Source organism: Cervus elaphus, chromosome 6, assembly GCF_910594005.1.
Source record: "Cervus elaphus chromosome 6, mCerEla1.1, whole genome shotgun sequence".
NCBI classification, from domain to species: domain Eukaryota; kingdom Metazoa; phylum Chordata; class Mammalia; order Artiodactyla; family Cervidae; genus Cervus; species Cervus elaphus.
In genome coordinates this window covers 20,567,547-20,580,491 of record NC_057820.1, presented here as the reverse complement: position 1 = coordinate 20,580,491, position 12,945 = coordinate 20,567,547, and the positions used below count along the sequence as shown (strand labels likewise).

Genomic DNA, 12,945 nt, shown 5'->3' with positions numbered 1-12,945 from the left:
ACTTGACCCTTATAACTACCATTCATTATGTGGAAGTTCTTTGAAAATATCTTTGAATATTTTTCTGCTAATCATGATGAAATCAATTTTATCATCTCTCTTAATTGTCATCATCACAAATGTAGCAATCTTCAAGATCTCTAGGTGCAATACTAATGGACATATGATTTTTAAATGGAAAAGGGGCAGGTCTATTTGATAGATAGAAGGTTATGTAAGAGTCTATAACACAGTACTCATTCATTAGTGTATACACATACCTAATTCTTATGGTGCTAGTCATTTTTATCTTATTTAACCCTCACTAGTATTCTGTAAGATAATGACTATTTCTACTTTTATATAAATAGACTAAAAGCTGGGCTTCCCAGGTGGCACTAGCAGCAAAGAACCTGCCTGTCAAATGCAGGAGACTTAAGAGATGGCGGTTCGATCCCTGGGTCGGGAAGATCACTTGGAGGAGGGCATGGCAATCCATTCCAGTATTCTTGCCTGGAGAATCCCATGGACAGAGGAGCCTGGCGGGCTACAGTCCATAGGGTCGCAAAGAGTTGGACATTACTAAAGGACTGAGCATGCACACACAAACTAAAAGTTGAAAAGCAATTATCCACCCCCACCCCCAGGATTTAAATCTAAGTCTATGTGTCTGAAGTCTGTGCTGCTTCCATTCCATCTCTTTCTTCTTCTCAACTGGAGAAGTCGCCTCCCCTGGGACTCATAAGGCTTTATCAGACATAAAGGGTGATGGTGACAGTTTCGTTTTGCTTATATTTTGACTCTTAGTATGCCTAGACTAGACAGAACCTACATTTACAATTTCACAGCATATTTAGTCCCCAAATCAGAGGTCCATTTGTTGATAATCCTAGAACACTTCAGTTTCCTTTGGAAAAGAAGTAGCTCAAAGCAATTACCTAATCATCATCACCATAAATTTCAAATGTTCTAATTAGCATATTTTATTGGTAGTTATCTTAGAATTATGTGCTGGAAGAAAAGTTGTCTTGTGGGCTAAGTCAGAAACTTTACACAATATATTTGCATTCACTCAAATACAGTGTTGTTTTTCTTTAATCGGAGTTTTTTTCCTGTATTTTTCATTCAAACTCTCTCCCATTCCTAGCTTTGTTGTGTAAAAATTGTGATCTTTTCTACACAGCAAGTTCTCAAGGGATTTCTCTGGGAGTCCAGTGGTTAGGATTCAGCACTTTTACTGCCAGGGCCCAGGGTTCACTCCCTGGTTGGGGAACTAAGACCTCACATGCCTCACGGTGTAGCCAAATTAAAAACAAAAGAAAGAAAGAAGATTCTCCAACCCAAAGTGAAAGTTCATGGAATTAGTATTTTATGATCCTCTTCATCAAGTCATAGGCTCCATGAAGGAAAAAAAACAGTCCTGTATAGAAATTCCTTCTTCCCTATAGTGACTCCATCAGCCTCAGAGGCATCCAGACTCTCAGAGTACCTTGAAAACTTCCTTCCTCTTTCATATAATCTATCACCAAATCTTGTAAGTTCTCTTTACAAAATATCACTGTTATCCATTTTAGTTTCCAATTCCAAGGATGTCACCACATCCAAGAAAAAGGTTCTTAGGTCTGGATAATTTTACCAGCTTCCTTTTGGTTTTTCAGCATCTAATCTCTTACCCATGTCAGTCAATTCAGTCACTCAGCCGTGTCTGACTCTTTGAGACCCCATGGACTGCAGCACACCAGGCTTCCCTGTCCATCATCAACTACCGGAGCTTAATCAAACTCATGTCCATCGAGTCAGTGATGTCATTCAACCATAAGTCCTCTGTCATCCCCTTCTCCTCCTGCCTTCAATCTTTCCCAGCATCAAGGTCTTTTCCAATGACTCAGTTCTTTGCATCAGGTGGCCAAAGGATTGGAGTTTCAGCCTCAGTATCAGTCTTTCCAATGAATACTCAGGACTGATTTCCTTTAGGATGGACTGGTTTGATATCCTTGCCATCCAAGGGACTCTCAAGAGTCTTCTCCAACATCACAGTTCAAAAGCATCAATTTTTTGGCACTCAGCTTTCTTTATGGTGTGACTTTCACATCCATACATGACTACTAGAAAAACCATAGCTTTGACTAGACAGACCTTTGTCAGCAAAGTAATGTCTCTGCTTTTTAATATGCTGTCTAGGTTGGTCATAGCTTTTCTTCCAAGGAGCAAGTGTCTTTTAATTTCATGGTAATTACTTACCCCTGTAAGTGGTAATTACGAACCCCTGTAGTCCAACCACACTATCAGATTAATTTTGGTAAAGAACTGGTAAACACACACACACACACACACACACACACATCCTATACCACACTGTCAGATTCAGTTCAGTCAGTTCAGTCGCTCAGTCGTGTCCAACTCTTTGCAACCCCATGGACTGCAGCATGCCAGGCCTCCCTGTCCATCACCAACTCCCGGAGTTTACCCAAACTCATGTCCATTGAGTCAGTGACGCCAACCAACCATCTCATCCTCTGTCGTCCCCTTCTCTTCCCGCCTCAATCTTTCCCAGCATCAAGGTCTTTTCCAATGACTCAGTTCTTCAAATCAGGTGGCCAAGGGATTGGAGTTTCAGCTTCAGCATCAGTCCTTCCAATGAATATTCAGGACTGATTTCCTTTAGGATGGACTGGTTGGATCTCCTTGCAGTCCAAGGGACTCTCAAGAGTCTTCTCCAACACCACAGTTCAAAAGTGTCAATTCTTTGGCACTCCACTTTCTTTATAGTCCAACTCTATCAGATTAATTTTGGTAAAAACCTGACTTCACTCTGATCTCATTCTTCCTTTATCCACTAAAACCATTAATTCACTCAATTAATATAAAGTGAAAAAAGACTTTTGCAAGATGTTCTTGGGGGAAAGCTGTGAACAATACCATAAAAGCTCAAGCTTTCACAAGCCTTTCATGCTAGTGTCATATTCCAGCAAGTATTTCCTCAATGCCCACATATCCCAATTTCCCAAAACATGTTCCCAGAAGCACTGTTCCTTTATAAACAAAAATTTGTTGAGTTTAGACAATTTTTGGAATTCACCATGCACACTTTAAAGTTTCAAAGAAATCTTGCAGTAAACAAATCTGTTTAAATCAATGTTTTCCAAACCTCAACGTCTTCTTTATTTCTTTGTCTGGCTTAGCTTCTATTAACATTGCATGGAAATATTATGAAAAGACTTTTGCCCATAGAAGAAAATCAGCATCCCACAATGTGGTATTCCCACATTTCTCATCACATGCATCCACTCTACACATCCAGTACTTACTCCCTAAAACAAATTCTTTGTTACAGATAGACTGGTAACCTCATTGTCTCCTAGGCCTGCCAGCTTCATCTTCAGACTTGGCATATGTTTTCTCCTTGAACTTAACTTAGTTTCTTTCCCCCTCAACCTACCAAATATTATACATCTAACAAGAAATCCATTATGCGTGGTGCTGCCTGCATAAAGTAGCTGACACACCCTTTTATTCTATCCCAAACTCCTAGAATACGTGTTTTAATGCCCATTCACCTCAACAAATTTACTAAGCATTTACTAAAGACATAAAAAGCAATTCAGCATGGTCCACAGCCTCAAAGAGTTTCTAGATCCTTTTAACTTAGCTTAGTACATAAACACATTATAATATTCTTTTAGAAAAGAGTTCTATGAGTTTTTCTCCAAAGTAATTCATAAATTCTTGGACAAGTGAGTCTTATCTTGAATTTTCTGTTTACAAAGCTACATACAGTAGTGATTAAGTGTATGAACTTTGCCACCCTTCTCTAACTATGATATAGGCCAGCCATTATAAGCACAGCTCTCCCTGCTCACATGAAACAAGTATAAAAGCTGATTGAAATATATATTTACAAACCTGCTTGATAGCATTGGAGACCTATCAACACAGCAACAGCTTGATGAAGGATGATCAACAGAGAACATGAACTTGACATTCACCTCTTCTTTTCCCTTTAAGGCATTTACTGATTTGTAGGCAGCACTGAGCAGAGTTTTGGCAGCCTCAAAGACTTTGGAAGACACAAGTCAGTGTTTAAAACACACCAAGATAGATCCTAGTAAACCTAGGATTACAGATGGGACATCAAAAGAGCTGTAACCTAGAAGTAACGACTAACCCAAACAGGAATAAAAGAACAAAAAACTAACTTTAAAACTACAAATCCTATTTTGCCTAAAATTACTTGCCCCTGCTTAACTGCCTGTGAGAAGCAAAGGTAAATCTTCCTGTAAGATGTTTACAAAATCTAGGGCTCAAATTTTCTCTACATTTTTTCTATATGGAGTACCTGGCATGACATAAAAAATTACCAGGCATACCAGGAGAAAAGATCAAATGGATGGAAATGAAGAGAAAAAAGACAACAAAAACAGATCCACAGTAGATTAAAAAATTGTATGTATCAGGTAAAAACTGTAGTATAACTATGTTTAAGACAATCAAGGATAAAATGTAAAATGTCAACTGAGAAAATGAATCTTTTTATGAATCATATAGAGATTCTAGAATTTTTTTTTCATTTATTTTTATTAGTTGGAGGCGAATTACTTTACAATATTGTAGAGATTCTAGAATTTAAACATATAATACCTGAAGTTTAGAACTCAATAGATGGGTTTAAAATCTAATAAGTCACAGCCGAAAAAGATTAGAAAATGAACTGGGCAGGCAGAATATATCCAGATAGAAGACTGGATAGAATCTAGGATAGAAAGAAGAACAATAAAAACAAAAGCAAAACATAGGAGACATATAAGGCATGATAGAGAAGTTGAGCATATATGTAACTGGGCCCCAAAGAAAGGGAAAAAATTAGTCTGAAACAATCTGTGAAAGCATCATATCTAAGAATTTTCTTAAATCAGTGAAAATGTATCAAGCTATGGACAAGATGCACAACAAATGCCAAATAAAATATATACATAAAAAAGCATGCTTAGTCCCATCATAGCTAAATTACTGAAAACCAATACAAAAGAAAAATCTATAAAGCAGCTGGAGAAAACAGGCATTATTACCTTCAAATGACCAATAATAGGACTGACTTACTTGCCAACATAAATTATGAAGACCAAAAGACAATGGAATATCTTCAAAGTGCTTCAGAGAGCCTAGTTCAATATCTTTATCCAGTGAAAAGAGCCTTTAAAAATTAAAGGAAAATGAATACATATTCCAAATACAGTTCCACTGGCAACAGACTTAACAGAGAATGAAAATGATCCCAGATGTTAGAAGAAAGAAAGAATGGGAAAAGTAAAATGTGGGTGACTAAAGGAAGCTCATCTTCATAAAAGAGTAATAATAATACCTTGTACAGGGGGCTTCCCTGGTAGTCAAGGGGCTAAGACTCTGCGCTCCCAATGCAGGGGGGCCTGGGTTGAATTCCTGGTCAGTGAACTAGAACCCACATGCTGCAGTTAAGAGTTTGCATACCACAGCTAAAAGATCTCACATGCCACAACTATTCATAAGACCTGGGGCAGCCAAATAAATAAAAATAAATATTTAAAAAATAAGAATAATACCTTGTAGAGTTTGATATACATAATAAATGTATGAAAACAAGAGCCAAAATTGCATGATCAGTAAATGGAGTTAATATAAATTTAAGCTCTCAGTATTGATAAAACTACTAGTCTATATTGGAAATTGAATACATTAAGAATGTATGTTACAATTTGGGTAACTCCTACAAGATTAGTCTAAAAATCTTTAACTAGAAAGCTAACAGAAGAGAAAATGGAATAATAAATATACTTAATTAATTCAAGAAAATGGGAGGTAGAGAAAAAAGAAATCAAAGTGAAACAAATAGTAAGATGCTAAAGTTAAACCCAAACATTTTTTGTTTACATTAAATATCTCAATTAAAAGATCAGATTGTCAGATTGATAAAAACAAAGAAAGACAATACCAAGTATATGTTGCTTATAAGAGGTATACCTTAAAGATAATAATATAGAAAACTTCAAAATAGAAAGGCAGAAAATGATATACTATGTAATACCAACTATAGGAATGGGTGTGGTTTAGTCACTCAGTCATGTCCAACTCTTTTCAACCCTATGGACTGTAGCCCGCCAAGCCCCTCTGTCCATGGAATTCTCCAAGCAAGAATACTGGAGTAGGTAGCCATTCCCTTCTCCAGATCTTCCTGACCCAAGGATCAAATCCCGGTCTTTTGCATTATTGGCAGATTCTTTACAGTCTGAGCCACCAGGGAAGCCCAATTATAGGCAAACCACAGAGATATCACAGGTTCAGTTCCAGACAGCCACAAGAAAACAAATATTGTAACAAAGTGAGTCACATAAACTTTTTGGTTTATCAGAGCATATAAAAGTTATCTTTACACTATATTGTAGACTATTAAGTGTGCAATAGCATTATGTCTAAAAAAAAATGTACACACATTAATTAAAAAATACTTTCTTGTGAAACCATGCTAACCATCATCTGAGCCTTCAGTAACTCACAGTAGTAATATCAAAAAACACTGATCGCAGATCACCATAACAAATATAGTAATAAAAAGTTTGAAATACTGTGAGAATTGTCAAATTGTGATGCAAAGATAAGAAGTGAGCAAACTGTTGGAAAAATGGGGCACCTACAGACTTGATGAACATGGGGTTGTCACAAATTTTCAATCTGTAAAAAATGCAGTATCTTAAAGTGCAATAAAGTGAATGCACAATAAAACAAGTTCTGCCTATGTAAAGAAAATTTTCCTTGATACAGGAAAGTAGGCTTTAATGAAAGATACTATTCCTAGAAACAAAGAGCAATATTTTACATTGATAGCATCAAGAAGATACATATATTTTAAATCTTTATCCATCTAATTAGATGTCATCAAATTAACCAAAAAAAACAACTGACAAAATTAAAAGAAGAAATAGACAAACACAACCATTTTGGGAGATTTAACACATCCCTCTAAGTAACTAATAGAATAAGCAGGCAAAAATTAGTTAGAAAATAGAAGATCTAAACACTTGACTATCAAACTTTACTTAATCTCTTGACTTAATTGACATTTTAAAAAGCTGTATTTCAACAAATTCAGAATGCACATTCTCTTCAATGACATGTGGAACCTTCATGAGAACTGACCATATGAAGATCATAAAGCAAATCTAACAAATTACACAAGATTGAATAATACAAGCATGTTCTTTGAAAACAATAGAAGCTAAAAATCTAAGCTAGAGATCAGAAATAAAATCAATAAAAAATAATCAGAAAATCCTCAAATATATTTCTGAATAGCCCACTGATTAAGAAAGATTAAATCATAAAGAAGTCAGATAAAATTTTGAAATAAATGATAAAGATGTGATTTTTCAAAATTTGTGGGATTCAGTTAATTCAAAACTAAGAGGAAAACTTACGTTATTAAATAGATTACAAAAGAAAACAGAATAAAAATGAGCAACTTAAGTGAAAGTGATTTAAAGAGCTAGAAAAACAAAAGCAACTGAGCTTAAAAAAGGGAAAGGAAATAAAGAAACAAGAAGCAGAAAATAACACAGAAGGAAAAAGTGCATTGAAGAGAATCAAAACAGCTTAAAATACTTTATTTAAAAGTCTAATAGAATTGATAAATTCATGGAGAATGGGGCAGTGGTCGGGGGAAGGTTAGGAGGGTGGGGAGAAAGAATAATTGCCAATGCTGGAAATGAGAAATGAGACATCACCGTAAATATTACAGATATGGAAAATGAGGGAATAGTATAAATAACTATTTTTTAAATTTAGATTAAAAGAAAATTCCCCATAAAAATACAGTATACCAACACTGAAATTAAAAGAAAAAAAAAAAAAGAGAAAATCTGATTAGCAATAAATAGATAAAAACTATTTCACAAAGAAAATTCTAGACCTAGAATTCTATCTTTAAGTTTTCCAGATATTTAAGGAAAAAATATTATTAAGCTTATATAACCCTTTCCAGAAAATAGAAAAAATTTTTCCTACTTATTTTTTAATGCAAGAATGGCCTAAAAAAAAAAAGAATGGCCTAATAACAAAAACCCATATTACAAGAAAAATTAAAGGTTAATATCCCCAATAAAGATAGGTACAAAGGTCAAAAATAAATACATCTAGACCAGACTAAAAAGCAAATAATTAACCACATGAAAAGGGTAAAGGAGTAAAATATATATCAAAATCTTATTGAATGAAGAAAAACTATTTGATAAAATTAAACACCCATATATGTTTTAATTTTTTAAAAAAGCACTTAGTAAATTAGGAATAGAAGGGAATTTTCTTAATCTGATTTTTTTAAAAAATCTGTAAAACAAAATAAAAGCAGAAAGTATCATATCATTTTCTGGAAATGCTTTCCTTCAGATATTAGAAATGGGACACTTCAATTTCACCCTGAATAGAGTCTAAGCAAATTTAATACAAAGAGAATAAAAGAATCAAAAAGGAAAAAAGTGTATCAAAGATATAAACACAGGAAAAGAAGTAATAAAATGCCATCCTTTCCAAAAAACATGGTTATATAAATGGAAAACTCAAAAGAATATACAGGTAAAACTATCAAAATTGATAACTGATTTCAATAATCTTGCTGGATTCAAGGTCAATAAGCAAATTCAGTTGTATTTCTATATCCCAGTAGCAAAGTAAAAATGCAAATTTTTAAATGATATCATTTTTAAAAGACCAAAAATATCAACAACATAATATTATATATAACAAAAATGCGTAAGCCTTCTACAAAGTACAAAATAACAAGAGAAATGAAAGAATATCTAAATAAATGGAGGCATATTAGCAGATCATGAATGAGAAGACAATTTTCTTAGTGATCTCAACTGTATTCAAATTGATCAGGTTCAATGAAGTCTCGATAAACATCCTAAAATTTTTTTTATGAAAATTGACAAGCAATTTCTAAAATTCTTAGTCATAAGAAAGCCCAAGAATAGCCATCACAACACTGAAGAACAATAACAAAACTAAAAGACTTAAAGTAATGGATATCGAGCATTATTATTAATCAAAATAATTGAGAGACTATACTCTTGGCACAAGGATGGACAAAGAGACCTTTGGACCTGCACAGAGAGACCTAAAAGCCATCCAAAGATACATAGATACTTGATTTATGACAACAGTTGTACTACCAAGCTACAGGGGGAAAGCAGACATCAACAGAGGATACATAAATTAAAAGCATTCACCCTTGTTAAATATCAAGAAAAAGCAAGTCAAAGCCACAATGAAACAGCACAACATACACATACCATAAACATACCCACCAGAACAGCTCAAATGAAAAAGACTGACAATGCTAAACACCAGTGACAATGGGGAGGAACAACACTCATACAATGCTGGTAGGGGTGTATATTTTTTTCAACCATTTTGGAACACTACTCACAGTATTTGGCAATCTATATTAAACGTGAACTTAGATAAAATGTACCACCCAGCAATTCCACTCCTCAGTATTTTCGTTGTTGTTTAGCTGTTAAATCGTGTCTGACTAATTGCTACCCTATGAATTGATTATAGCCCACCAGGCTCCTCTGTTCATGGGGTTTCCCAGGCAAGAATAGTGGAGTGGGTTGCCATTTTCTTCTCCAGGGAATCTTCTTGACCCAGGAATCAAACCCACGTCTCCTGCTTGGCAGGTGGATTCTTTACCACTGAGCCACCTGGGAAGCCCACTCCTAGGTATACACCCATCATAAATCATATATAAATAAAAAGACAAGTGCAAAACTGTTCGTGGCAGCATTATTTAAATTTGCTAAACACCAGAATCAACCAAATGTCTATCAATAAGTAGAACTGAAACTGTGGCACAGTCACGCAACAAGCAATATAGAGCAATAATAGCGAACCATTGCTACACACAATGTCATAAATGACTCTCCATATATAAACTAAAGAAGTCAGACTCCATAGAGTCCATCTCTATAATTCCATTAACATAAAGTTAAAAAATAGGCATAGTAATCTTTGATAATACCAGTGCTACTTTTGAAGTGGGCTTCCCAGGTGGTGGTAGGGGTAAAGAATCTGTTTGCCAATGCAGGAGATGTAAGAGACGCAGGTTCGATCCCTGGGCCAGGAAGATCCCCTGGAGGAGGACATGGCAACCCACTCCAGTATTCTTGCCTGCAGAATCCCATGGACAGAGGAGCCTGGAGGGCTACAATCTATAAGGTCACAAAGAGTGGGGCATGACACATGCACATTTGAAATAGATAATGTTTAGGGATTGCATGGGAGCAGAGGCGCTTCTGAGGTCCTGGTAAGGAAGATTCTATTTCCTGATCTGTTTGGAGGTTACATGGGTGTGTTCACTTTACAATTTGAGCACATCAATTAAAAACTCATTTAAAAGCTAAAATGCATATATGGCTTTGGAGGCAGAAGATCCTAGGTTCAAATCCCAGCTCTGCCACTTCCTAGCTGTGTGACTTTGGTCAAATCACTTAACCTTTCTGAACCTCAGATTTCTCCCCTATAAACAGAGCTGAGTAATCATAACCCATGTCATACAGATACTATGCACATTAACTAAGATAAGATGCCAATATATTCCTAATAAATGGCAGTAATAGTTGTCATCAGCAATAGTAGTAATAATAGCATGCTTTTGTGTGGGGAAGGGTGGGATGGGAAAAGTTCTGGAAACCGCAAAGAAGCACTGCAAAGACCCTATGCTCAGTTTAACGTGCCTCCAATAGGGCTGGATCTCGAATTAATGCCCATCAGTGGCAGTGTCCATTGGTAATCCTTTTGTAATCCTTTTATACCCCCAACTTATATAATCAACATTCTTTGAAGCAATAAATTCCTGTCCTCTCTGTTGCTTCAGGAAGTTTAATTTGTCAAAGTCCACTGACAGTTCTTGTTAAGCTAGGCTCTCAATCTTCCTTCACTGGTCCTGTTTACTACAGGCCCCTGTTCTCACTGTTTGTTTTCGTCAGGTCATAGAATGTGTCTTGCAAACTTCTTTGCACAAAGCTCAGTGCCCAGCAGGGACCAGGGGCCTCCACCTACCTTCTTATCTGTCAAGTATTTCTTGTAAGCACAAAGGCCAAGGCAAATTTACTTGTGTGGCATTTCATGGCTTAATCACATATACAAATAGAAAGCATATGATAAGGCATATTTGTCGAGGGCCCAAGATCTAAAGCTGTAATACCAGGGCTTGATTTCTAATTCTGTCCCTTGTGAGTTGTGGAACCCTGGGCAAGTCACTTAATCTCAAGTTTTCTCAGCTGTAAAATGACAATAAACACAGTCCACAGGTCATAGGATTTCTATGAGAATTAAGTCAGTTAACCATACGGAGCCCTAAGAATATGGCCTGGCACATGAAATATATTACAGAAGCGATAGTGGTACTGCAAGTTACCAGCAACTTAAAAATCTTTGAGTTAAAACAGCTCTAAAAGCGCTATACTTGAGATCCGCTGCTATTTATCAAAGGAGACTCTTCACGATGTGAGTAAAACTTCTGACAGTCCAGACCCCTCGTCTGTTCAGCCTCCCTATGCTCAGGGTAGCCCAGGCTCACAGATCTCCAGATGCGCCAGGCCACTGTGTCTCCCTGCCATCCACTCCTCCTCAAAGCCCAGGTCAACGCCGGCTCTTCCGCGGAGGTTTCCTTGATCCCACAAAGCAAAGGGTGCTCCTTCCCTCCTTCACACACCCATCTCTTAGGACATCAATCACACAAGACTGCAATACATTTTCATTTCCCCAAAGAGACTGTGATCTTCAAGGGTGTGACTACCCTTTCCTCATCCTCTACCTAAAATCCAGAATGGCACCTGGCAAGACATAGGGACCTAACAGAACTAACACTAAAGCACATTTAATTTCCAGCTTAAAAAAATCTGGGTGCAGAGAGAAGAGTGGAATGGGAAATGCCAGTCACCCACAAAACAGGCACAGAAAATAAGCAAGATAAGGCTCCCTGGTGACTCAGATGGTAAAGAATCTGCCTACAATGCAGGAGACCTGGGTTTGATCCCTGGGTTGGGAAGATCCTCCAGAGGAGGACATGGCAACCCGTTCCAGTATTCCTGCCTGGAGAATCCCCACAGACAGAGGAGCCTGGCGGGCTACAGTCCACGGGGTCACAAAGAGTCGGACACAGCTGAGAGACTAACACTTTCAGTTTTCACTTTCTAAACTTTTTGAGTAATAAACCAACAAGAAATAATAGCTAACAAATGCACACGTTTATAACTTGAGAAGCTAGCATGAAAAGATGAGGTCATTCCGTGGGTAATCAGAAAATGAGCATGACTTCCTCCTGTCAACCCTCTTACCCTATATGGCCCATGTAATTAAGTATAGTTGTAATTTAATCATGTTTACTGTTACTTCATGCTTACAACATTTCTCTCTCCCTTTCTTAAATGTGTGCAGATGATCCAGTTCCTGGGAGCATCCAAGAATAGAATTGAACAATGAAATGTTGAAAACAACCACAGCTTCTAAGGCCGTTAATCTGACACACACAATGATGGGCATTATCATCATTGTGCTGCGTGGTAATTAGGTAGAAATGGTAAATAGTTCTCTTAGACGTCGGTAATGAGCATTGCTCTTAAAGTGTCAAATTGAATATTTCTGGGGTCAGCTGCAGGAAGGCCTGTTCCTATAACAAAATGGTTCTCAATTGTCACTGCACATTAGAATAATCAAGGGACCGTCTGTAAATCCTGATACCCAGGGTCCTCACCTCAAACCGATTTAATCAGATTCCTTCGGGGTTGCACCAGGACATCAGTATTTTTTAATACTCCCCTGGTGATTACAATGTGCATTTGCACTTAAGAATTACAGTTGTAAACAAGAAAACACAAGGGAGTCGGAAGCTGGTTTTTTCCCTCTATTTTCCCACAGTGCTGGGAACAAGCCTCC

The 12,945-nt window shown here is 36.7% G+C and overlaps 1 protein-coding gene across 2 annotated transcripts in view; it reads right to left on the bottom strand.

Moving 5' to 3' along the window:
- Positions 1–12,945, bottom strand: part of PRKG2 (protein kinase cGMP-dependent 2) — a 113,079-nt gene that overhangs the window by 74,377 nt on the left and 25,757 nt on the right. The window lies entirely within an intron of this gene.